The 24,819-nt window shown below is 37.4% G+C and overlaps 2 long non-coding RNA genes across 2 annotated transcripts; one reads left to right on the top strand and one right to left on the bottom strand.

Moving 5' to 3' along the window:
• Nucleotides 1-1,686: 1,686 nt before the first annotated feature.
• Nucleotides 1,687-13,211, bottom strand: LOC118552152 (uncharacterized). Its single transcript, XR_013448280.1, has 3 exons — nucleotides 13,150-13,211; nucleotides 12,397-12,559; nucleotides 1,687-1,748 (listed from the first exon to the last, which is right to left on the bottom strand). It is a non-coding gene; the product is annotated as an uncharacterized LOC118552152 (long non-coding RNA).
• On the top strand, nucleotides 11,226-18,078 carry LOC144381943 (uncharacterized). The gene is made up of 2 exons (XR_013448273.1): nucleotides 11,226-11,601; nucleotides 17,936-18,078. It is a non-coding gene; the product is annotated as an uncharacterized LOC144381943 (long non-coding RNA).
• Nucleotides 18,079-24,819: the final 6,741 nt, after the last annotated feature.

The following is a 24,819-nucleotide window of genomic DNA, read 5'->3' as shown; positions in this document are numbered from 1 at the left end:
TGTGTTTGTCATATACGATATAAATACTTTGTGTGGTCATTTAAAAATTATATGATTATCCTAGTTACCTAGTGCTTCATAATGAATTACCCCAAAACATAGGGACATAAAACAAGAAACATTTATTATTTCACAAGTTCTGCGGGTCAGAAATTCCAGAGCAGCTTGGCTGTTGGGTTCTAGTTTGGAACTCCGCAGAGCTTCAGTCAGGGTGCCGGCTGGCAGGGCAGGCATCTGAAGGCTTGACATGGGCTGGAGGCTCTGTTCCCAAGACAGTTCACCCACTCGGCTGTTGGCAGGAGGCCTCAGTTCACCACGTAGACCTCTTCAGACATAAGTTTTCTTGCGTGTCATCATGACACTCAAGGTGGCTTCACCCAGAATGAGGGATCCAAGGGTAAGTAAGAGGAAGCCACATTGGTGTCTTTTATGAGTGATCATAAGGAAGTCACACGGTAACAGTTTTGTAAATAAATTATCAAAATTGACTGAAAAGAAAATGTCAATAGATCTAGAACAATTAAAGAAATAAAATTGACTAGGACTAGTCTGTATTGATTCTGGAAAACAACATTTTTTGAATATTTTCGTAGAAAACTTTATTACTTCTATTTTGTAGTAATTTTACCCCTTAGTGACAATTAGCCCACTGTGATATCACCGATCTAGTTCCAATGAACTCAACCTGTAAAAATGGTTTATGAAATATAGATTAAGATCTGTTTATGAAATATAGATATAGATCCTCCCTGTAAATATATTTTCAAGTAAAGCGTGAACCTAACAGAAAAAAAAAAGGAAATAAATAAAATCGATAGTGAGATTGTCTCCACACGAAAAAGGCTCATTATCTTGCAGTTCAACCTAAATCAACTTTTCAGGAAATAGATACTCCTCTTCCACATCACATTTCCAGAAAAGTAATGGACAGAGTAAGTTTGACAACAAACTCTATGACACCACAAAACAAAACAAAACAAAACAAAACACCTGGATAACAAAGCCAGACAAGCACAGTACATGGAAGGAAATTATAAGTCCCATATCACTAATAGAAATAAGCAACATTACATATGAAAATCTAAATAAGATATTAGCAAACCAAATAGAACTTATATATAAACACATCATAATGAAATGGAATTTATCACAGGAGTTTATTAATGGTTTAACCTCAGAAAATCTATTATCTGATTCACCACATTATCAGATTTAAGGGAGAAAAACACGATCATCTTAATATATGTAGAAAAGTAATTCAACAAACAATCTAGTACTCATTCATAAAAAAAATCTATTAATTAATTTGAAATGATAAAATGTATCTAACAGAAATCTGATATTGATCATAAGCAAATATGATACTTAATAGTGAAAGTTTATAAGCATTTCCTATAAAACCAGGAAGGGTGCTCACTCTTTTCTGTTCAATATCGCATGGAAGATTTTAGAGAAAACACATTTTAGCAACCTTGCCAGGGAGAAAAATAGTGCAAAAAAGTAAATTGCATTCCTTTACATAGGAAACATTACATGAACTATTTAAAATATTTCATTTAAATTTGTCAAAATATTCCTTTTACAAAACTATAAGATTCCCATAAATGTTTTTATTACATATATTTATAATTATACATACATATGTATTTAAGCATATGTTCACACACAGTTGATGCTAGTTATTCACAGTACTTACGTTCTATGACGTCACCATGAACCCTGAATTAGTCCATCCTGAGCCACTGCTCCTAGAGAAATACAAGTTAGGTCCTTGTAAGCCTCTGGTCACAATGTTCTCATCGATAGATATATGCATAAACTTGTTTTGTGTGTGCTTCTGTTTAAAGATACATAATTTTATATTTATTTAATATATATTATTTCATTAACATTGATCTCCTGGGGGGCACTTGGATGGCTCAGTCAGTCAGGCACCTGACTCTTGGTTTGTTTTTTCTTAATTTACTTCAATTTTATTATGTTCTGTTAGTCACCATACAGTACATCATTAGTTTTTGATGTAGCGATCCATGATTCATTGTTTGTGCATAACACCCAGTGCTCCATGCAATACTTGGTTTTGACTCAGGTTGTGATCTCATGGGTCCTGAGATCCAGCCCCACATCGGACTCTGCATTCAGCAGGAGTCTGCTTGGATAGTCTCTCTCTCTGCCTCTTCATCCACTCATGCTCTCTCTCTCTCAAATAAATAAATCTTAAAAAAAAAAACCAAAACATTGAACTTGTGACCAAGAGCACTATAACTCTTATCTGAATGAAGTTTATCTAATTCACATATACTCTTTGCAAGGCACATTATGGCCTTCTTGCATGTAGAAACACCAACCAGCCAGCATTTCAGCACCATGCTGGGGGTGGGAGGCATTTTAAACAGACACCTACAGAAAGTACCAAAATGTGGAAAATGTCACACTAAATAGGTTGCAAGAAGGACACTTGTTTACAGTGCAAACCGTGAAGCAAAAAGGCAGGGCATTGCCTCGCTTAGCCTCCTCAGAGATCAAAACTGGACATCTCAGAATTTTCACTGATCTGTGCATGCATGTCTGTAAATGACAGTGACAGCACCATGAATCTAGATTTGGGAGTTACAGATACATTTTAGAAGGTAGGCAAATTTACAAATATGGAATCTGTGAACAATGAGGATCAATTCTGTATATATACATATATATGTATGTATATAAATGTATGTATACAAACACACATTATATTTATAACATACACAGAAATAATACCTATATGTAATAAAAGACACTGAAGCACAGGGGTGCTTGTGGAAAAAGTAAAAAAACAAAACAAAACAAAAACCCACCAAGAGACGTACAGAGGAATTCAAGGCAGAGAGACATGTCATGCTCACAAACGAGAAGACTTCATTTCTCGAAGGTGAGAATTCCCTGTTGATCTCTGAATTTAATCTAATTTCAGACAAAATCCAGCCAGGAGTTTTTTGTGGAAAATTACAAGCTGATTTCTATGTTTCTCTGGAAGAGTTTGGGAATTATCAAGACAGTTTTGAAAAGGAAGGAGTAGAGCAAAAGAACAGAGGTCAAAAGAAGAAGGGGAGTTGATATTCACTCTACCAGATGTTAAGAAAACACCTAAAATCAACTAAAAGCAGACAAATAGTTGATAAAACTTGGCAAATACTTATAGGTAAATCACAGATGAACAACTTGAAAGGCTGAATGACATAGGGAAATATTGTCTATCTTTCTAGATTGTTTAAAATGACAGCTTTATTGAACTTTATTCACATACCATCAAATGCACCCTTTTAAAGCATATAGTTTAGTGTGTTTTGTTACATTCATGGGGTTGTGCAACCATCTGTTGCACTATTTAATTTTAGGATATTTTCATCTCTCTCCCTAAAAACTCTGTCCCCTTGGGATGCCGGGGTGGCTCAGTCATTAAGCGTCTGCCTTCGGCTCAGGTCATGATCCCAGGGTCCTGGGATCGAGCCCCACATCGGGCTCCCTGCTCCGCGGGAAGCCTGCTTCTCCCTCTTCCACTCCCCCTGCTTGTGTTCCCTCTCTCGCTGTGTCTCTCTCTGTCAAATAAATAAATAAAATCTAAAAAAAAACACAAAAAACTCTGTCCCCACTAGCAGTCGTCCCCCATCCCCCCCTGCCCTCACTTTCTAGGAAAACATGAATCTGCTTTCTGTTCCTATGAATTTGCCTATTCTGTACATTTCATAGAAATGGAATCATACAATATGTAGCTTTTTGTGATTGGCTTCTTGCACTTAGGGTCATGTTTTCAAAGTTCATCCATGCTGTGCCGTGTTATCGGTACTTCATTCGTTTCTAAGCCTCAATAATATTCCATTTCAAGGGTAGACCACATTTTATGGATCCATTCATCCATTGATGACTTTTTGGCTATTATGAATAATGCTGCTATGAACATTTATGTACACATTTTTGGGTGAACATATATTTCGTTCCTCACGAGTATCTACCTAGAACTGAATTGTTGGGTAATATGGTAACTCCATGTTAACATTTTGAAAAACTGCCAGAGATTTTTCCAAAGCAGCTTCACCATTTTGCAATCACACCAACAATGCACGGGGGTTCCAGTTTCTCCCAAACCCCACCAGCCCATGTTATTGCTTGCCTTTGGACAATGAAGCATCCTAGAGGGCAAGTGACATTTTGTTATGGTTTCTACTTGATTTCCCCAGTAACTAATGAAGCTGTGTATGTCTTCATGTGTTTATTGGCTATTTCCATGCCTTCTTGGGAGAAATGTCTATTGACATCTTTTCTCCATTTCTCAACTGCATTATTTATCATTTTAGTGTTGAATTGGAAGAGTTCTTTATAGAGGCTGGATACAAGTCAAACTTTTCAAAATTTCTTGAAACAATTGAAATAATAATGAGGTATTTATACCCATCCAATGGACAAAATTTAAAACACATGAGAAACTAGTCCTAATTCCTGCTGGGCATGTAAATTGTTTCACATACATTTCAGGGCAGTTTAGTGATATCTGGTAAAAGTACAGGTCAATGGACTATGGGCCCAGCCATTCTCCTTGTTCGTATATACAATAGGGGACCTTTCTATATGTCCGAGGAGACCAGTTCAGATGCGTTCTTTGCAGCATTGTTAGCAATAACCCCAAATTGGAAGCCATCCAGAGGCCTGTCAACAGTAGAATGCACACATAAATTGTGGGAAAGCCACACAACAGAATACTACATAGAAGGGAAATGAACGAACTCCATTTACACCCATCAGCATGGATAAAATGTGGAAGGTGTAATAAATAGTCAGTGAAAAAAGAAGTTGTAGAATCATCCTTTAGCAGAAACTGGTCCATTGTATGCTAATCCCATTTCCCTTTCCTGACAGGCGGCATTTCTCAGCATCGTTGGCATAAATAAAGCCATGTTTCTGAGTTATAGCCAAAGAGATGTGGTTGGAAGTGATGCATGCAGCTTTTGGGCCTGGCTCCAAGACACCTCCTATCCAACCCTCCTCTCTCTTTGCCTTGGATGTTGACTTTCAAGGGGGCCTTGCATCTGTGGCAGCCACAACCCTTGAACGACTGCAAGCAGTAGAGTCTCTCCTTCCCACCCCCAGCCCAGCTACCCCCTTACTGACCATGTGTGGACTATCTGTGAGATACCCTTCCATCACGGTAAGTCACAAGATTCCCAGGTTCACTTGTTACAGAGGCTGTCAATACCGGGAATGTAACAGTTAGAAAACAGGAGAAAGGCAATACATTATTTATGTCATAAAACCATGTTCAGGAAGAAGCCTCTCAATTTGAAGGTACTATTTAGCCCTAAAGACTGACATCTTAGTGTGAACTTGGACAATTATCTAACTCAGGAGCCTACATGATTTTTCTGTAAAGGATCAACCAGAAAGTAGTATTTTAGGCTTTGTGGGCCATATGAACCTTTGTGGCAAGTACTCAGCTCTGCCAGTGTAGCATGAAAGACGCCATACATAAGCAAATGGGTGTGGCCTGATCTGCCTGCAGGCTGTGGTTTGCCCACCTCTGATTTAACCTCTGGAGTCCTCAGTTTCTTCATCTGTAAAATGGGCATGATAATAATAGTACCTACCCAAAGTGGTTGTTCAAAGACTGAGTTAATGCATAGGAACTGTTTAGCATAGTACCTGCTATATAATATTCCATAAATATAATAATAACTATTATTGTTCCTTGTTATTATTTTTAATTTTTAATAATTTTAATAATACTATTTATTATTTTTATTATTAATCTTAATTACTTTCACTGATGCTGCTACAACATCTATGGAAGTAAGGGAGTGCGTATAATATGTAAGGAGCACCAACAATGAACTAAGAATATTGTGTCCCATAATTTCACCCACAGCAATCCTCAGGGAAAAGTATCATTATTATTTTACTTTCACGGATGAGAAAACTGACTTGTAGAGTAACTCATTAACTGGTAAGGAATAGAACTATGAACACAGGTCATTTCGGCATCTCTTCTAACTAACCTGTGTGTCCAGAAGATTCCACATGAGCATAATTTGAGTCGAGGATTTTGTCCGTGCCTTTCATTTACTAATTCAGAATATGTGGTGTCATAAACACTTTTCTGGGCATACTAGGTTTTGCGAGTTTACTTTCAAATGAAACCATTGATAATATTGCAAAGGGAATCTGGAGCAGTAGCAAAAGAAAAGATTGACTATTAAAGTGCCTTGTTGGCGTAAGACTAAAATACTGTTTACCTATTGTGGTTGTCTCAGCTGTGCAACAAAATTCACGCAATAAGAGAGGTTCCTTAACGTGCAGCTGGGAGCGTATGTCAGATGGTTGTCAGAGAAGAGAGAGCGGGACCTAAATTCTAGACGTGCCCCACGTGAGGGGTCACTAAACACTCGGTGTGTTGAGCTAAACAGTTTCTCCTGTTAATTTTTAAGCTCATGGGTATTTCAAAGATAAATGAAACACAACTTCTAACTTGTTTATGTGCATGTCATAGAAATGTTATTTTATATAAAAATCTCTTGGCTTTTAGAAGTATATCGAGCATATGCTATCAAAATAGGAAACTTCAAGGTGTGATGCAATCATTTCTAAAAAAACAGCTCAAAACTTCAGGCCAGTCTATAAAGAAATGTTCAAGGGTCAAGGGCAAAATGTGAGATATAAGAAAAATGTAATAACCATTTTTCATAGACATTTTTTCAGTTTATGTGACTTATCTTTTATTCTAACATAATGTTTTCTCTCTCTATGTATATATTTTTTGGTGTTAAAATATTCTTTTAACATAGTTGACATTACTTACTTTTTCTTCATTTGTCATTGCATTATTTGGGGCTTTTAATTTTGTTTCCTTGAACTACTTTCTTTATGGTTAGGTCTGTCCTTTTTCTAACTTCTCACACTGACTACATAGGTCATTAATTTTAAGACTTGCTCTTTTTTTCGCTAATGACTGTGATACATATTCCTACAGAAGTCGATATATTTCCTTCAAAATACTGCTCCATTTTTGGGATGTAGTGGTTGTATTTTCATGCATTTCTTTTTTTAAAATTTAATTTAATTTTTTAATTTAAATTCAATTAGCCAAGGTATAGTACATCAGTAGTTTTTGATATAATGTTCAATGATTCATTAGGTCAGTATAACACCTAGTTCATGCATTTCTAACCATCATCCACTTTGACCCGTTCTATAAGCCAGGTTTATTTAGAAGTGTGTTTTTAAACTTCCAAATGTTTAAAACATATGTTTTAAATTGATTCCAATAATTATTTTCTATTTTTAAAAATATTGTGCCAAAAAACATGGTCTCATTATAGAAGTTCTTTGGTATTTTAAAGATTTGCTTTGTGACTTATTACAAGGTCAACTTTTGCATGTTCATAGATGCATAAAAGCGTTATGTTCTCTCATTATGATAGGGTTTCCATGGATGCTAACTACGTCAAGTTGTTAATTCTCTCACTTAAAATGCTTTTTATACCTAATTATTTCTTTTATTTCATCTGTTTTTCTAGGATGGATGTGTTAAAATTTTCAGTTCTTCTGGCTGATATTTCAGTTTTAACCTGATAATTTCCTCATCTTGACTGTTTTTATTTCAGGCCTGTAGTCTGATACACATAATTTCAGAATCTTTACATATATTTTCTTGAATTATTCTTCTTTCATGATGTGGTGACCCTCTTGATTTCTGATAATATTTTTCGTGTTATTTTGTTTTTTACCTTAAAGCTTATTTGTCTGCCATGAATAACTACATTAGTTTTCTTCCATCTTTTTTATATCTTTACTTTTTTAGTTTAAACAGCATAGTTGGATTTTTTAAATCAAAATTGAAAATCCCTATCTTTTAATTGATAAACTCAGCCCATTTTAGTCTTTTAAAAAATTAATTTTTACCATGTCCATTTAAGTTTTATACATATCATGATTTTTTGCTTCTTCTCTTGTCCCGCTTCCCTTTCTTTTAGAAATTAAGTTTTTTTGTTTTATTTTTTCTAAAATTCCCTCTTGTCTACTCTTGTAAGTTATATATTGTACTTCTGGTCTTTCACTGGTAACACTTAAATATTTAGTATGCATACTTAACTGGGTTCTAATGTTAATGATTGTCTCAGCCGTTCTCATGAACTGTAGAAACACAGGTGCTTGACTTAAGTCCAGATCACTCCCTCCCACCTTCCATGCTGGGCTCATCTCCTGATATAGCTGGGCCTCATCATTGTGCTTTATATTTAGTTGCAATTTTTTTAGTGGTCCCTAAATCACTTGTAGTTATTTGCATATTCAATTAAGTTTGTAGTTCTTACTCAGGTTTTATATAAATAAAAATATATCATATATGTTATATGTATGATATAACTATATTTATATAAATAAAAAAGCTAAAAATAAAAATGTTACTGGGGGGGCCTGGGTAGCTCAGTCGGTTGAGTGTCTGACTCTTGATTTCGGATCAGGTCATGATCCCAGGGTCACGATATCAAGCCCCCCATGGGGCTCCACCCTGAGCGAGGAATCTGCTTGAGATTCTCTTCCTCTCCCTCTGCCCCTCCCCCACTCGTGTTTTCTCTCTCTTAAATAAATAAATGAAATCTTTAAAAAATAAATAAATGAAAATGTTATTCCATCCTTACTCCTGAAGAATAGCTTGGTTGTATATAAAATTCTATGCTGATATTTTCCCCTCAGCACCTTAACTCTGTTACCTCACTATCTTCTGATCTCTCTTATTGCTTTTGAGAACTCTGCTTTATACTACACTAGTTGTTGTTCCCTTGTAGTTGGTCTGCTTTTCTCTCTGGTACTTTTTAATATTTTATCTTTGCTGCAATATGTCCAGGGGTGGATTTAAATTCATATCTTTCTGCTCCAAACTCAGTGTGTCTCTTGAGTCTGAGTGTCCTCTCTCTTTTTCTCTTTTTTAAAAGACTTTAACAATTTTTTAAATTACTGAAATGTAATTGACATACAATGTTGTATTAGTTCCAAGTGTACAACATATTGATTTGACAATTCTGTACATTATTCAGTGCTCGTCCTGATGTCTGTCACCATACTTTATTACAATATTATTGACTTTATTTCCCATACTGTACTTTTCATCTCCATGATGTATTTATTTTGTAACTGGAAGTGTGTACCTCTTACTCCCCTTTACCTATTTTACCCATCCCTCCACCCACCTCCCCTCTGGTAACCATCAGTTTGTTCTCTATATTCAAGTTTGTGCTTGTGTGGTTGTTCGGTTGGTTGGTTTCTTGGATTCCACATATAAGTGAAATCGTATGGTATTTGTCTTTCTCTGTCTGCTTTAGAAAATTCTCAACAATTATTTCCTTGAATTTTGCATCTGCCTTACTTTTTCTATTTTCTTTCTGGACCATCTATAAAATATATGTTAGAGTTATTTATCCTCTCATATTTCTCATTTCTTTCTCTCTCCCTGCTACATTGTTAGTAATTTTCTCATATCTGTCTTCCAGTTCACTAATATTCTCTTCAGCCATATCTCTTCTGTTAACTTGGCCTGCCAACTGAGATTTTAATTTCAGTAACTGCATTTTATTTCACAAAGCCATAGCTTGGTTTTTCCCAATCTGTTTTCCTTTTCACTAGCATTTTTTAACCTATATCTTTAATCATTTTAAACACACTTATCTTATATTCTCTTTCAATTGTCTTCTTATACCCTTGCTACTAGAATTCTAATTCTGATATTTAATGCATGCCTCCTCACCCCCTTATAGAGTGTATTGTGTCCTTGCATATTTTATTATTTTTTTAATGGGAACTAATCTTCATTGGGGTTTGCTTTTTTTTTTTCATGTGGTCTGGGTTATCAGAGTTTTTCTCAAGAGAGGGTTTTTTTGTTTTTGTTTTTTGTTGTTTTGTTGTTTTGTTTTTTGTTTTTGTTTTTTTGTTTTGTTTTGTTTTGTTTTGTTTTGTTTTTGTTTATCTGCTAAGATTCCAAAGGGGCACACTGGTCTGGAACAAGTTTTATGCTTATTTCATAGCTAGGGAATTCCTGGACAGAGTGGGGGAATGCAAATTTGAATCCTAACTTTGTGATTGGAAAGGGCTATGCTATTGGATTCTTAAGGATATTTCTACCTTTGCACCCAAATCAGACAGAAAGAGATAGTCTTCCTTGTCATAGCCCTGTACTAATGGGTAGGTGATTTTCCAGTCCAGCTTTCACAATCTGGTCCTAATGGGGTAATCTCAGTTCCTGCTCTTGCTTTGTCTGGTTCCGAGACCTCAACTTCTGTCCCTGTTTGGGTATTGAAGATTTAGGTTCCTGCATTTCCAAAACCAAAATCCACTCCACTCCCTCCCATCTGCTTTAGTATCAAGTCACATGTTTCTGGCACCTCTTTTGAGTTTTTTTTTTTTTTAATGCTATGCAGTATTTTTAAATATTTGGAGCACAAGATTTACAACCTGACCTACATTATTATCCAACCTGGTCTCAGGGTTGTTGCCTTAGATTCAACACAAAGAAGAACTGGAGAGTTAAAATATGGGACATATCCTCTTCTGGAAAAAAAAATACTTCTAAAAATAAAATTAACATCTCAGGTGTCCCTCTTGATGCTCTAAGTGATATATTATATATTTGTGTTTCCTAAATTGTTCATCATTGCTGAGACCTCTATTTTCTTGGAAGCGTTGGGCACAGAACAAGGATACTATGGCTTGCAGCAGCAAATGCAGTTCCACCAATACTCAGTAGATGGCGAAAATATAACCATCCTCTGTGAGGCTCAGAATCATAAGAGAACCATTTATCATTAAAAGGAGAATTTTGATGGAGGGCTGGAGTTGCATGAAGTTTGAGGCAGTCAGGAAAGTTGATGTATTTTAATCTCTCCCAAACAACATAGGAAAATACGCCAGCACAACTCTATTTAAATTTTGTTCAACTTCCAAAAAAAAAAAAAAAAAAGTGGTTGTCCCAACAGCAGACCAGGAGGACAAAGAGGGGAAAATATCCAAACTGGGGGAAAGCCTGCATTTTATGGAACAGTTTAACCAGGTGATTCTTTCTTTGATGGTAACACACTTTTTTTTTTTTTTTTTGCTTACTCAGGTTGATTAAAAGTGGACCCCCCCCAAATACAAAACAAACAAACAAAAAACCATGTTTTGTCAGTTTTGCCACAGCATGGACTTTCCTTTTCAGAAAAGGAACTTCAGGCCCTACTGAACTGGCAACCCCAACGTTGAGGGAGAGTCCCGCCCTTAGATTGCCCAATGCGCTGGGTTGTGGTAAGACCAAGGCTTGTCCAATTCCTGTCAACTCCAAGACGTGGAAGAAATTCCTTGTGAGACTAGAAAGTCTGCGGAGAAGAGCTTTAACATCCACGGCCCTGGTGCCTTCCTTTAGAGGACTGGAAGTTCTCATTCTACTTCGCACTCCACACGTAGCAACAGAGAGACACACGCAGGTGAGGGCTCACACACCCAGCGTTCACACACGCTCTGCGTGGAGGGCTTCCTCATCCTCTCCTGCCCTCAACACTGGAGTCCAGGATTTCCCAGAGGAACAAAACAGGACCAGTCTGAGTGGTAAGTGTTAAAGCCAAGAAGGATGCAGAATGGCTTTGCACGGCAGACAGCTTGGTGGCTAGAGGCCTCCCGTTCTCCTAGCATGTGGCCACGGTCATTCGGGCTTTGGGAACTGGAAGCTCCGCATGAGAGAGCGGGCAGAACTTTAAGATTAGAAAGTCCAGGATAAGATTTAGTGACAAGAAGAGGAAACAAGGTGATGCCAAGTTATTCAGATCAGGGTGTGAGTGTAAAGTTTAGGATGGGAGCACGACTTTGATGGTGTCCGTTTCTTTGAATCGGATAGATTGGAAAAAGAAATAAGGCAAGAAATCACTAACACAAATGAGCTGGAAAATACTGGCTGAGCTCCTGGCTGATCCAGGACAATGTGGAAAGGCAGAGGGCACTCCCCAGACCACCTGCCACCCACCCACCCCCATCCTGATGTCCTTTCTAGACTTCCGGGAGAACACGGTGGGGTATTACATTAGCATGGGAGGTCAGCAGTGGAAAGACTGCATGATTTTGCTGTGGAGGGAAAGTCAGTCAATCTGAGACATCCAATTTTCATAGCATGAAGTGAGTACATGATGATGAGCATTACTACTCGGTGGTGAGTAATGTGTTTGTGAGGATGTGTGCATAAAACCGACATGTTTTCCCATTGCATTGGCTCTTGGCTTTCCTTATTTATTTCTATTGCTGCAACTCGGTGAGGGAGTGACCCATTCCCTTTTATCAGTGACTGATTCAACACCCTCTTGTCACATTCATCACATTTTTCTCATTTTTTTTTTTCTCCCCGGGACTCACAGTTCTGATTCTGGCCTCTCCTGGGGTTTCAAGATGATTAATCTTTCTCATTCGTTCCTTTTCAGCTTTGTGTTAAGCAGTGGTAGAATCAATCACATGCCTTCTTGCTTTATTTGGAAATCAACTTTCGTGTTTTACAATCACTGTAGTTTTTGTGGGGCTCCTTGAATACAGATTGAGAAGTTCACTTGGCTAAGTTGCCAAAAACAATTAAATTCAAGTGAAACATTTTTATTTAAATCTCCATGGAATCCTGCTTGGTTTTTTTCTTACTTTGCATAGATATTCGTGATATTTACTCTATAACCAATAATAGAATAAAAGATAAATGCATTTCTACTTCTCTAAATATTTTCTTATTTAAGAGGACTATCTACTAAACGTGTGGCAAGCAAATTTAACATTTCATTAGACACAGGCTAAATTATAACCCCGAGTATAGCAGTTAAATAGAAACACAGTGCAGGCACCAATCTGTGGAAAGTTGTAATTGCACCTAGACCATTGTCCTCACTGGCTTCCCCTTGAGCTCCAGGACAAAAGTTGAAAGTAACGAAAACAATCTATTCTTTAGTTTTGTCGTGAGAAATAAAGGGTCAGTGTTTAAGTTTCTAGCAGCCTAAAGGGTTAGTAAGAGCTGAAATGTTGATTTTGTACAGTTACTGCTGTTAAGCACGCCACACAGTGGTTCTCAAGTGGGAACAGTTTGCACCCCCCAGGGACATTTGTCAGAGATAGTTTTGGTTGTCATACCTGGCGGAAGGGACGTTGCTGGCTCCTGGTGGGTAGAGGCCAAGGATACAACCAAACATCCTACAATACACAGGACAAAGGGACACTCCCCAATGACAAATAATGACTTAGCCCAAAATGTCAACAGTGGCAACACATTGAAAAATGCTCCTGTAATAATTTTTCTAAGGAAACCAAACTCATACTACATGACTGATTTATATGGATTAGATTTTTTAACACCTTTATTGAGATATCATTCACATACCAAAACATGTACACATTTAGAGTGTGTCATTCAATGTTGTTTGTTCACAGACTTGTGCAATCATCACAATCAGTTTTACATTTTGATGTAAAGTTGAAAAAGTTACATTTTCATCCACTTTCGTCATCATGTCACTGCCCTTCCCATCCCCTCTCTCCAAGCCCTAGACAATCAGCAATCTACTTGTGCTCTCTACAGACTTGCCTGTTGTGTATATTTCATATCAATGGAATTATATGGTATGTGACTTTTTGTGTCTGGTTTCTTTCACTTAGCATCATGTTTTCAAGGTTCATCCATACTGTGGCAGGTGTCAGTAATTCATCCCTTTTTTACTGATGAATAACATGGTATATAAATAAACTATATCTCACTTATGCATTCATCGGTGGATGGCATTTGGGTTATTTCTACTCTTTGGCAATTTTGAATAGTGCTGCTTGAACATTCATGTACAAGTTCTTGTGTGAATGTGTGTTTTCATTTCTCTTGGGCCCATACCCAGGAATAGAATTACTAGATCATATAACTCTATGTTTCCCATTTTGAGAAACTGCCAAACCGTTTCACAAGCTAGTGCAACCACTCTGCATCACCACCAGGAACATAGGAGGTTCCAATTTCTTCACATTCCATGTCTTTTTCATGATTATTATCCTAGTGGGTGCCAAGTGGTAACTCATTGTGGTTTTGATGTGCATTTCCCTAATGACGAATGATGTTGAGCATCTTTTCATGTGCTTATTGACCAGCTGCTTATCTTCTCTGAAGAAATGTCATTCAGATCAATCACCCGTTTTTTTAATTCTGTTATTTTTTATTATTGAGTTGCTAAAAATATAGACACAAGTCCCTTATCAGATATGTGATTTGAAAATATTTTCTTTCATTCTGTGGGTTGTGTTTTCACTTTCTTGGTGTGATTTGCAACATAAAAGTTTTCAATTTTGCTAAGTTCCAATGTATCTATTTTTTCCTTTTGTTACTTATGGATTTTTTTTACATGATATTTAAAGCCTTACTTTCATGTTTCCTCTCAAGAGTGGTATAATTTTAGCTCTTGCATGTAGCTCTATAGTCTATTTTGAGTTAGTTTTTTGGTGGTAGTGTAACAAAGGCATCCAACTTCATTCTTTTGCAAGTGGACATCCAGTTCTGCCAGCAAGATTTGTCAAAAAGACTTTTCTGGCCCCATTGAACTATCATGACTGCTTGTCGAAACTAACTGATCAAAAATGTGAGAGTTTATTTGGGGCCTCTATTCTATTTTATTGATCTGTCCTTATTCCAGTACTCTACTGTCTTGTTTGTTGTAGTTTTGTAACAAGTTTTGAAATCAGGAAGTGTGAGTTCCTCAACTTTGGTCTTTTCAATATTGTGCTAGCTATTCTTTGTCCTTTGGATTTTCATGTAAATTGTCAATTTCTGAAACACAACCAGCTGAGATTTTGATAGGCACTGCATTGAATCTGCAGATCAATTTGAGGACTATTGCCATTTTAACAATATAAAGTCTTTCAATCCATGAACATGAAATACTTTCTCATTTATTTTGCTTTTAATTCTTTTCAAACATTTTTTGTAGTTTTCAGTATGTAAGTCTTATACTATTTTTGTTAAGTTTATTCCTAAATATTTTTGATGTTATCAAAAATGGAATTGCTTTCTTAATGTCATTTTCAGATTGTTCATTGCTAGCATATAACAATAAAATTGATGTTTGTAAATTGATCTTTTATCCTGCAATCTTGCTGAACTCATGATTTTTTAGTGGATTCTTTAGGATTTTATACATACAAGATAATGCCATATGCAAATAGAGATAATTTTCCTTCTTCCTTTACAATCTAGATGGGTTTTCTTCCTTTTGCTTGCCTAATTTCCCAAGCTAGACCCTCCAGTATAATGTCAAATACACATGGTGAGAATGGACATGTTGGTATTATTCCCAGTCTTGGGGAAGAAGCATTCAATCTTTCATCATTAAGTATAATCTTATCTGTGGATTTTTTTTTTTTTGATGTCCTTTATTGTGTTGAAGAGAGTTTAGTCTCTTCCTAATTTGTTGAATGTTTTGTTGTTGTTTTTTTTTTATCATGAATGGGTGTTAGGTTTTGTCAAATGCTTTTTCTGTTCTTTTGAAATGATCATGTGGTTTTGTCCTTTATTTTATCAATATGGTGTGTTACATTGATTGATTGTTGGATGTTAAACCAGCCTTACATTTTGGGGATATATTCCACTTGGTCATCGTGGATAATCCTTTTTATATGTTGCTGGATTCAGTTTGCTGGTATTTTGCTGAGGATTTTTTTTGGTCTGTATTCATAAAAGACATTGGTCTGTAGTTTTAAGAGTTTTCTTATGATGTATTTGTTTGGTTTTTGTATTTGTGTAATACTGGTCTCATAGAATGAGTTGAAAATTGCTCCCTCCTTTTCTATTTGCTCAAATAATTTTTGAATAGTTGCTATTTATTCTTTTTTATTTTGGGGGGAGTAGGGGCAGAGGGAGAGACAGAATCTTAAGCAGGCTCCATACCCAGTGCAGACCCTGACAATGTAGGGCTGGATCGTATGACCCTGAGATCATGACCTGAGCTGAAATCAAGAGTTGGACGCTTAACCGACTGAGCCACCTAGGTGCCCCTTGAATAGTTGCTATTAATTTTTATTTAAATGTTTGGTAAAATGTACTAGTCAAGTCATCTGGGCCTGGGCCTTTCTTTGCAAGAAGCTTTTAAGTTAGTAATTTAATCTTTTTACTTGTTATATGTGTATTCCAATTTTGTTTCTTCTTGAGTCAATTGCAGTAGTTTGTGTCTTTCTAAGAACTTGTCCATGTCGTACATGCCCATGACACAGAGCAGTTCATACTATTCCCTTATAATCATTTTTATTTCTATAAGATTGGTAATGTTGACTAATCTGCTTTTTCATTCTTGATTTTAATAATTTGAGTTTTTAATTCTTTCTCTTAGTCAATCTAGTCAAAGCTTTGTCAATTTTGTTGGTCTTTTCAAGGAACTAACTTTTGGTTTAATTAATTTTTACATGTTTTTTCTAATCTCCATTTCATTAATTTCCACTGTAATTTTTACTATTTACTCCCTATGCTTACTTCAGCTTCAGTTTTCTCTTGTTTTTCCAGTGTCTTAAGGTGAAGTTTGGGTTATTGATTTGAGATCTTTCTCCCTTTTCAATGTAGGTGTTTATGGCAATGCATTTCCTTATAAGCGTTGCTTTACTTGTATCCTGTATGTTTTGATATGCTGTGTTTAGTTTTTATTCATCTCAAAGTATATCTTAATTTCCTTTGTGATTTATTCTTTGGTTATTTAGGGATGTGCTGTTTAATTTCCAGATATTTGTTAATTTCTCAAATTACTTTTTATTATAAATTTCTAATTTCACTCCATTGTGGTTCAGAGAACATACTTTACATGATCTCCAGCCTTTGAAATTTACTGAACCTAGCATATGGTCTTTCTGGGATAGTGTTCCCTGTGCACTTGAGAAAAATATATATTCTATTGTTAAGTAAAATGGTCTATAAATGTTTGTTAGTTCTTGTTTGTTTCTAGTGTTGTTCAAGTCCATATCTTTTTGACCTACTTCCTAGTTGTTCTATACATTATTGAAAGTGGGATAGAGGAGTCATCAGCTATTATTGTTGAATTGTCTATTTCTTCTTTGATTCTGTCAGTTTTTGCTTCATGTGTTATGGGGCACTTGTGCTAGTTTGCATATGTTTTCAATTATTATATTTTTCTGATCAATTGACACTTTCATCATTATAAAATGTCCTGTTTATCTCTAGTAATATATATTTTTTTGGCCTTCAAATCTATTTTCCCTGATATTAGTAATTCTTTTCTGGTTGTTGTTTGCATGGTATATCTTTTTCCATCCTTTTTATTTTCAACCTATTTGTATTATTAAAACCAAAGTTTGCATTCTGTAGACAGCATATACTTGAATCATGTTTTCTTATCCAATCTAACAATTTCTGCCTTTTGATTAGACTGTTTAATCCATTCCCATTTAATATTGAATTTACATCTTCCATTTTACTTTTTGCCTTCTGTAAGTCTCCTGTCACATTTTGTTCCTCTATTCCTCCTTTACTATTCTCTTTTGCATTAAATGCATATTTTAGTATAATAGTTTAATTCCTCCGATGACTTTTCAACTATATTTTTAGTTATTTTCTTAGTGGCCTAGAGTAAGTTAATTTCTAGGGTTTATGGTATATGTCTTGACTTACCAAAATTGACTTTAGACTTATACTAAATATCAGTGAGACATAGATACTTTTCTCTTACAAAGCTCTTCTTTCCCCTTTTTTGATAATATTATTGTTATACATATTATCTCTCTATATGTTACAAGCACAACGATAAATTGCTGTAATTATTAGTTTATATAATTTTATATCTTTTAAGGAAGCTCAGATAAGAAGGGAAAGTATATATCTAAAGACTTTATTATATCAATCTTTGTATTGTTCATTTCTTGTTCTCTTCGTTTGTTCCTGTAGATACAAGTTACCGTCTGTGTCATCTCCTCACTGCAACACAGCTTGTTCCCTTCTACCTCCTTTATGCTGTCCTCGTCAGATATATTACATTAATACATGTAATAAGCCCTGAATCATATTTTGAATAAAAGTTCTACACAATATGGTGAAGTGATTAGTTACTGCAGCCCTGGGTTCCACGTAGATGAAAAAGAAACACCCAAATGAGACTTCTTTCCAGCAAGATATAACGAAGGCAATTAAGGAACTTCATGACTTTTTGATCTCTTTGAAGGACTGACTAAGGCTGGGTCTAAAGATCTCCAATTCATGAAAGAGTGCTTCACATTTTTGAACAGGCCAACAAGGCCCTGAAACCATTACAACCAAAGCTTCAATGTCTGATATTCCTGTGGTTATAGAGACCTAGCTTGAGTGTTGTCATTAGTATTATTATAGAGTTCCTTCTTGCCTATATAAACATTTCAATAAATGGGAGTTTATGCATAAAGACATCTGCTATTTGGAAAGCTGAGTGGTGAGTGACTGGTTTTTACAATGATTCATATTTCTGAATTTTAAAATTTGTTCAGCATCCCAAGTCTGACAAGTTTAGGAATGAAATAAAATGCAAGACTGACAACAGAGGTGTTTTCGGACTCATGAATAAGCCATCCAGGGAGAGGCAGTACCTGTCCGGCAGGTTGGGTGTGTTGCTAGATCCCTTTCTCCATGCTTCAGCAGAGAGTGATGTCCAGACACCCACGTAAAGTAGTTTCCTGCTAAAATCAAGAAATGCTGAGAGTTTAACTGAGACCTTCACTTTCCAGAAAAAATCAATATGGTCAGAAATAGTTTCAGTAGATTTAACAGGTTTTTGGACACAGAGACTCTTGTTTGGGGCTTTTCCTGAAGTAGTTTAGGAAGTTTCCTCCCTTTTCCTTTTGCCTTTGTTTGTTAGGAAATCTGTCAACAAACTGCTTCAGGTTTTGACTAAACTCTCTCTTCTTCTGCCCAAAGAGTTGAGCTGAAATTTGAGCTTATTTGTTACTCCTGCAAAAGAAGGTATAGACACTCCCACGGCTACCCCAGGCAGGGCTGTGATGGGAGCCTTGTGAGGGGAATTTCCTCCTTGTTTTCTTTGATTGTGTGCTCACTCTATCAACAACATGAATGTTTATCATCTTATCTCTGACATATGGACTGTCAAAAATACTAAGATAGTGAGTACTTAAAACTACTTTTAAAAACTGCTTCAAGTCAGTGGCTATTGGTCTGTGATGCACTCTGGAAGTTGTCTGTTAACTTTTACCAACAACAAAGAGAAATGTGAAGATAAAATACTTGGAACTTTGATGAGCTCCAGTCAGAGATGATTATCTCTGGAATAGGTATGTCATTTTTGTAAAGATAGGTGATTTAGACTATGTTAACATTTCTATTCTGCAATTATATTGTTACTTCCTTTTGCCTATAAACTTGGTATTTACTCATTTCCTCAAAAAAATAAATGCTGTGTTGTTTCTTGCTTATATGGAAAAACCACACCATCAGGGGGCTTGCCTCCAGCTCTCTCCCCTTTCTGCATTATCTGTCAGGTCAAGATGGGACATACTATTTAGCTTATTGAGGGAAGTGATGGGGATCTAGCTTTAGTCAGTTTCCTGTATCTGGCTCACATGGTTTTGTTCATCATCACTTGCTTCTTGTGTCAATTTATCCAAATCTAATTCTAATTATATTTGAAGAAGACTGTTGTCATTCCCTTCATGACCTTTTAGCATGCTTGCACTAACTCCTCCACCAAGTGTTAAGGGAAGGAAGCTTATATTCTCTTCTCTTTGCACATCTAACACATTACCAGTGAAAGAATTGGTACTCAGTAAGCAGTCCCCTTTCTTCCTGACACTTTGGTTCTCTTAGGTACATTCACAGTATGAGTTAGATATATGGGTGGCTTCCCAACCAAAATGCTTCGTTCTGAACTTCTCTCCAAATTCTACTGTAGACCAATTTCCAGACCATTTTCCAACTATGAAAACAGGTTCTCTCTGTGAGCTTATGTAGGCTTGTTTCTCCCAAAGGAATCCAGCCCAGAAAAGATCCAGTAAATGCCCTTAGTTACAGGGACACTCCACTGAGAATGACTTAGTCCTAGGTGTTTCAAATATTTTGATATTCACTTGTTCACATCCTGGCAAAAAGTACTAATTTCCATTTATGAGGTCAAGAAACAACTCAGTCACAGTCCTATAGTTGGAACTGTCTTCAGCTACAAGCAACTGAATAAATTTGTCTGGTTTTCACGACTTGAGAGACTCAGAAGCAGGCAGTGTAGGGATGGGAGGGTAATTTACAATGTCACCAGGGACCTAGGTTCCCTCTTTCTTTCTACTCAGCCATTCTTAGCACAGGTTTGCTTCTCCGCATTGCAAGAGGGCTGGCTGTTATACCACCAGCAGGAATAGGGAAAGAGTGAAGGGCAAAAGTGACACATCCAGTTAAGTAAATTCTTGTAAAGAGGTCTTCTAGAGGTGGATGGACACCTTACCCGAAATTTGGTTCAGGTGTTGAAACTGATGATACCGTACATGCATCCACCAGGAGGGTATGGAAATGTTTACTACTGACAAAATGAAGTTTTGTGGGGTGAGAAAGGCATGCTCCCAAGATGATCCAAAAATAGCTTAAGACAGCAGCGAAAGGAGACTGCCTTGTCTTTTATGGAAGGTAGGAGATTAAGCCAGGGTGAGAGTTCCTGCATGTGGGTAGGAGCTTGTGGGATTGAAACTTTCCACCACATCAAAGGAGGGAGTACCCAGGCTTCCTTATCAGCTTCCTAGATGTGGGGCAGAAGAGGAAGGGAGGTGGGGCTTGAAAGCAGTCAGATATCAGAAATGGAGTCAGACTCTTTATTATACCCTCTCAGTAATCTTCTGCTTATTTCTCATAGGTGGCTGAGAAGTATAGTGTTTTAGCTGCTATATTGGAGGCTTGATTCTTTGTGCATAAAGAGTTGAAGATGTTGGTGAGTTAGGCAAGCGGCAGTCTCTTGCCTCCAATTGTCTTCATTCAACAATTATTGAAATAGTTCTTCCTGCTGTTCTTCATCTGGACGTGGAAAGTGATGTTGGCTGCCCATCAAAATCAATGGTGTTCAGGCACTCTGCTCATTTTTGGTAGATGACCAGGTCCAGTGAATACAGCAATTTGGGCTTTCCCAAGGCTCAGAAGAGCAACAGGGCAACTCTGAGAAGGGTGCTGATAGCTTCCCTTTGGGCCATAGCCGGACCCACAGTGTGTGTTCAGTTATAAATACAAGCATATGAATACAGGCATCTTAAAGCTTGATCACAGTGATACCTCCTTTTGTTAATTGCAAAGACAAAATGAACACAGTTATTTAAAAACCAGCCTAATTATCACTTCCGGGTTGAAGGCTATAATGCTTTAAACCTGAGGAAGAAGTCCTCTGAAAGATTATTCATAAAAGGAAGAAAGTTTCCCCAGTGGAAGGAAAAGAGGAAAGAAATAGAATAATCAGATAAAAGTGTTTTCCAATACTATACCGTCCAGGGTTTGGTATGGAAAAGCAAGAGTGTAGGAGTAAACCATTTCTCCCTTTGGCTCTCTAAATCTCTTCACCCGTCTTTCCCTTACAAAGCATTTTTGTACTCAGAGGTCACTCCCTAGTTAAAGACAGCTTTGCAACTGGAAGGCAAGTCCCCTTGGGAAGGTCTGTAAGTTCAAACCTTAACAGTAGGTTCACAACTGTGACCTTGGACATCTAGGGTGTTGCTGGATGACGGTAACAAGCCACTTCCTACTGAACCATAGAAGCTGTGGTTCCTGGCTTGCTGATACAGGAGCAAGAAAAGACCTATCCACATGGCATGGATGGAGAAGAATTCAGAACTAGTTTGCTTTTTGTTTTTTGTTTTCAATATTTCAGGGAGCCAGATGTTCCTGGAGGTATGTTCACACTTACTACTAAGAATTCAGCCAGAAATCTCTTTGATTTGACATTTACATTACAACTTTGATATTTGTAGCCATTGCTCAGTTCCCATGAGATTGCTATCTGACTAGCCCAAGGTCACAAAGCCACCAAGCCAGAAAGTACACCAAATTTAATAGCCACCTAGGGCACTCAGTGAAGACATCCCACTTTCCCAGAGAACCCATGGGCAACCCACAGGACTCCCTTGTCAAGGCATCTGAACACATGAGTTCTGAAAAACCTCTTCTGGGTCCTGATTTATTTTTATGTTTTTCCTCCCCCCACCCCCGCCACTTTTTTCTTTTGAAGAGCTTCAAACAAAAATAATTTCCACTGTAGCTGGAAAAGCAGAAAAGGTACTTAACTCCAACCACATTTTTGGTACCCTATAAAAGCTAAATAAAAAATAATAGTTAAACAATGCACGGGGTACTGCATAGATGTGCAAGATATTTGCAGGCTAATGAGCAAACCAAAGGTATGAAAAAAGTCCGCTCCTCCAACCTTATCTCAAAATACAAATTAGAGCTACAAGGGAAACATCAGCACTAATGCTCACAGCACAGGAGCTTCCCTTGGGGTCTCCTCTCAACTTGAGGTGAAAGGAGCAAACATTCTGTCATGGCCTGACAGTAGAAAAAGAACATTTTTGCTGTGACTTTATCATTCAATGCAGATGTTTGGCTCATGTCTCCTGATCTTGTCAGCAAAATTGACGCTAAAACATTGGTTTATGTATGTTTTCTTATGAGGTGTAAATTTGCACATATGAGCATATGAGCATTATTTTACTGCAGTCCCTTGCAGAGCTTCTAGTTCTGGGGTATATTCCCTAGTCTTTTTCCCTGTTATGAATAAATTTGCTAGTCATTTCTACCTCCCCTCACTCTTGTATCTCCAAGACCACTGTCTTAAAATACATTTTATCACAGGGATTGTTGTGCCCACCCTCTTTTTATTTTTTTTATTTTTATTTTTTTTTAAAGATTTTATTTATTTATTTGACACAGAGAGAGAGAGAGGAATCACAAACAGGCAGAGTGGCAGGGAGCGGCAGAGGGAGAAGCAGGCTTCCCGCGGAGCAGGGAGCCCGATGTGGGACTCGATCCCTGGACTCTGGGATCGTGACCTGAGCCGAAGGCAGACGCTTAACGACTGAGCCACCCAGGCGCCCCTCCCACCCTCTTTTTAAACAGCCATCAAGAAATGTAGACTCCCACCATGGTCTTGCGGATGGCTAACATCTTGTGACCTCTAGATTTTTCAAGGTTGGCAAGAAGTTAAAACAGTGGGGAATTTTCAAAGGTCCTAGAGGCTAGACCTTCTTCAGAGGGCCTGACAACTGGATTGGCTGCACTCTGTCCAGTTTTCCTGGTTGAAAACGGTTAAAAAGTTGCTAGGAAGTTCTGAAAAATCAAAAGTGGTTACGATAACAAGTTAAGCATTAGCAAGGAAGTTTTTCTTGAGTGCGAGTCGTAATGCATGGTCTGGGCTTTACCAGTAATCTTACACCGGTTGTCTGTTTTCCTTTCGGAGGTGGGTGGGAAGTCATTCCCCAATTGCATCTGAGTTGTTGAATATCCATTATGTTACAGGGGAACAATTCCTTCTTCCAAAACAACTGTAATTTTTATGGAGTCTAAGTGAAAACAGGCACATTTATTTTCTTATGGGTAAAGTTCTTGGAATGCTCTATTACAAGGAGTTAGTACATTTCTTGACCAAATAACACTTGACCAAACATTGCTTTCACAATTGACTTCTCTTAAAGGAAAGAAAGGAAAAAAAAAAAGATTTAAAAATGCCAGCATTTGGTCTGTAAACTCAAAAGCGTTTTCCAGGGACTCAGTTTCTAGAAAGGCCCATCTCCCACAAAAGATTTCCATGGTCAACAGGTGGTACTAACCATCCGTGTATTGTTCACAATAAAGGTTACATATGTGTATTACTGTTGCTCTTGAATTTAATAAACACACCCAAACTAGTTAATTTGTTCAAACGATTGACAGATTTTCTGCGATTTACCAGGATTGATGAGTATGGCAAATGCAATTTAAAAAAAAGTCCAGGATAGACAGCATCATGGAACATATTGTACCTTATTGTAAAATAAAAATAGCTTTGGACAGCCCATGGAATGTGTTCTAGCAGCCTAATCAGTTCTTTACTGTGGTTTTCCTGCCAGCCGGGGAGCCCTGCGTCACAGAGAGTGGGTGCCAAGTGTCTGGTTTGCGCTTTGGTAAGACATGTTTTTCTTGCTGAAAATTTTCAGGTTTGCAATTTCCCCAATGCAAGGCAGCCAGGTCACCTTCCTATGCAGCGGGGCATGGCTTTAGTTCCTGGGGTCTCATCGAAGGCTGGGGTGTTGGAGTTCAGCTCACCAGTGGGCAGCATGAGCCTGCAGCCTTTGCCGTGAGGCCTGCTGACACCTCTCCGTCCGTGGTGAATGGCACGGACCAGGGTAGCCCAGTGGAATTTTCATCTTGTACAAATGAACTCGCTTTCCAGATCCAGACTCTCTGCTACAAATAGCAAATTTGTGACAATGTGTACGGTTGAGGTAACTGCCTAGATGAATTTGGGCAAAGCAATATGGGACTTTCACCCTCCACGGATTATCCCATTTTTTTAGTCTAAACGTTTCAAGAAAGACTGGCTCTCTTTTTTCCTTGGTCCCAGTGTTGTGTGTAGACTGCTTTCTTCTGTCCAGGGAGGGATTATCCTCAACAGGCACAAGCGTACCTGGACCTGTGGTCACCTCTACCCCCCGCCAATGTGTGCATTGGCCATTTTCTTTTGTTCAGGCAACACCCAAATAGTGCCTTTTCCATGCTCTTTCTTGGTTCTTTACCCAAACAGAAAATGTAATCAGGGAGCCAGCACTACCGTGGTGATGAGCTTCCCA

The sequence above is a fragment of the Halichoerus grypus genome, chromosome 1 (assembly GCF_964656455.1).
Source record: "Halichoerus grypus chromosome 1, mHalGry1.hap1.1, whole genome shotgun sequence".
NCBI classification, from domain to species: domain Eukaryota; kingdom Metazoa; phylum Chordata; class Mammalia; order Carnivora; family Phocidae; genus Halichoerus; species Halichoerus grypus.
Note: the sequence above shows the minus strand (reverse complement) of the source record. Positions and strands in the feature narration are given on the sequence as shown.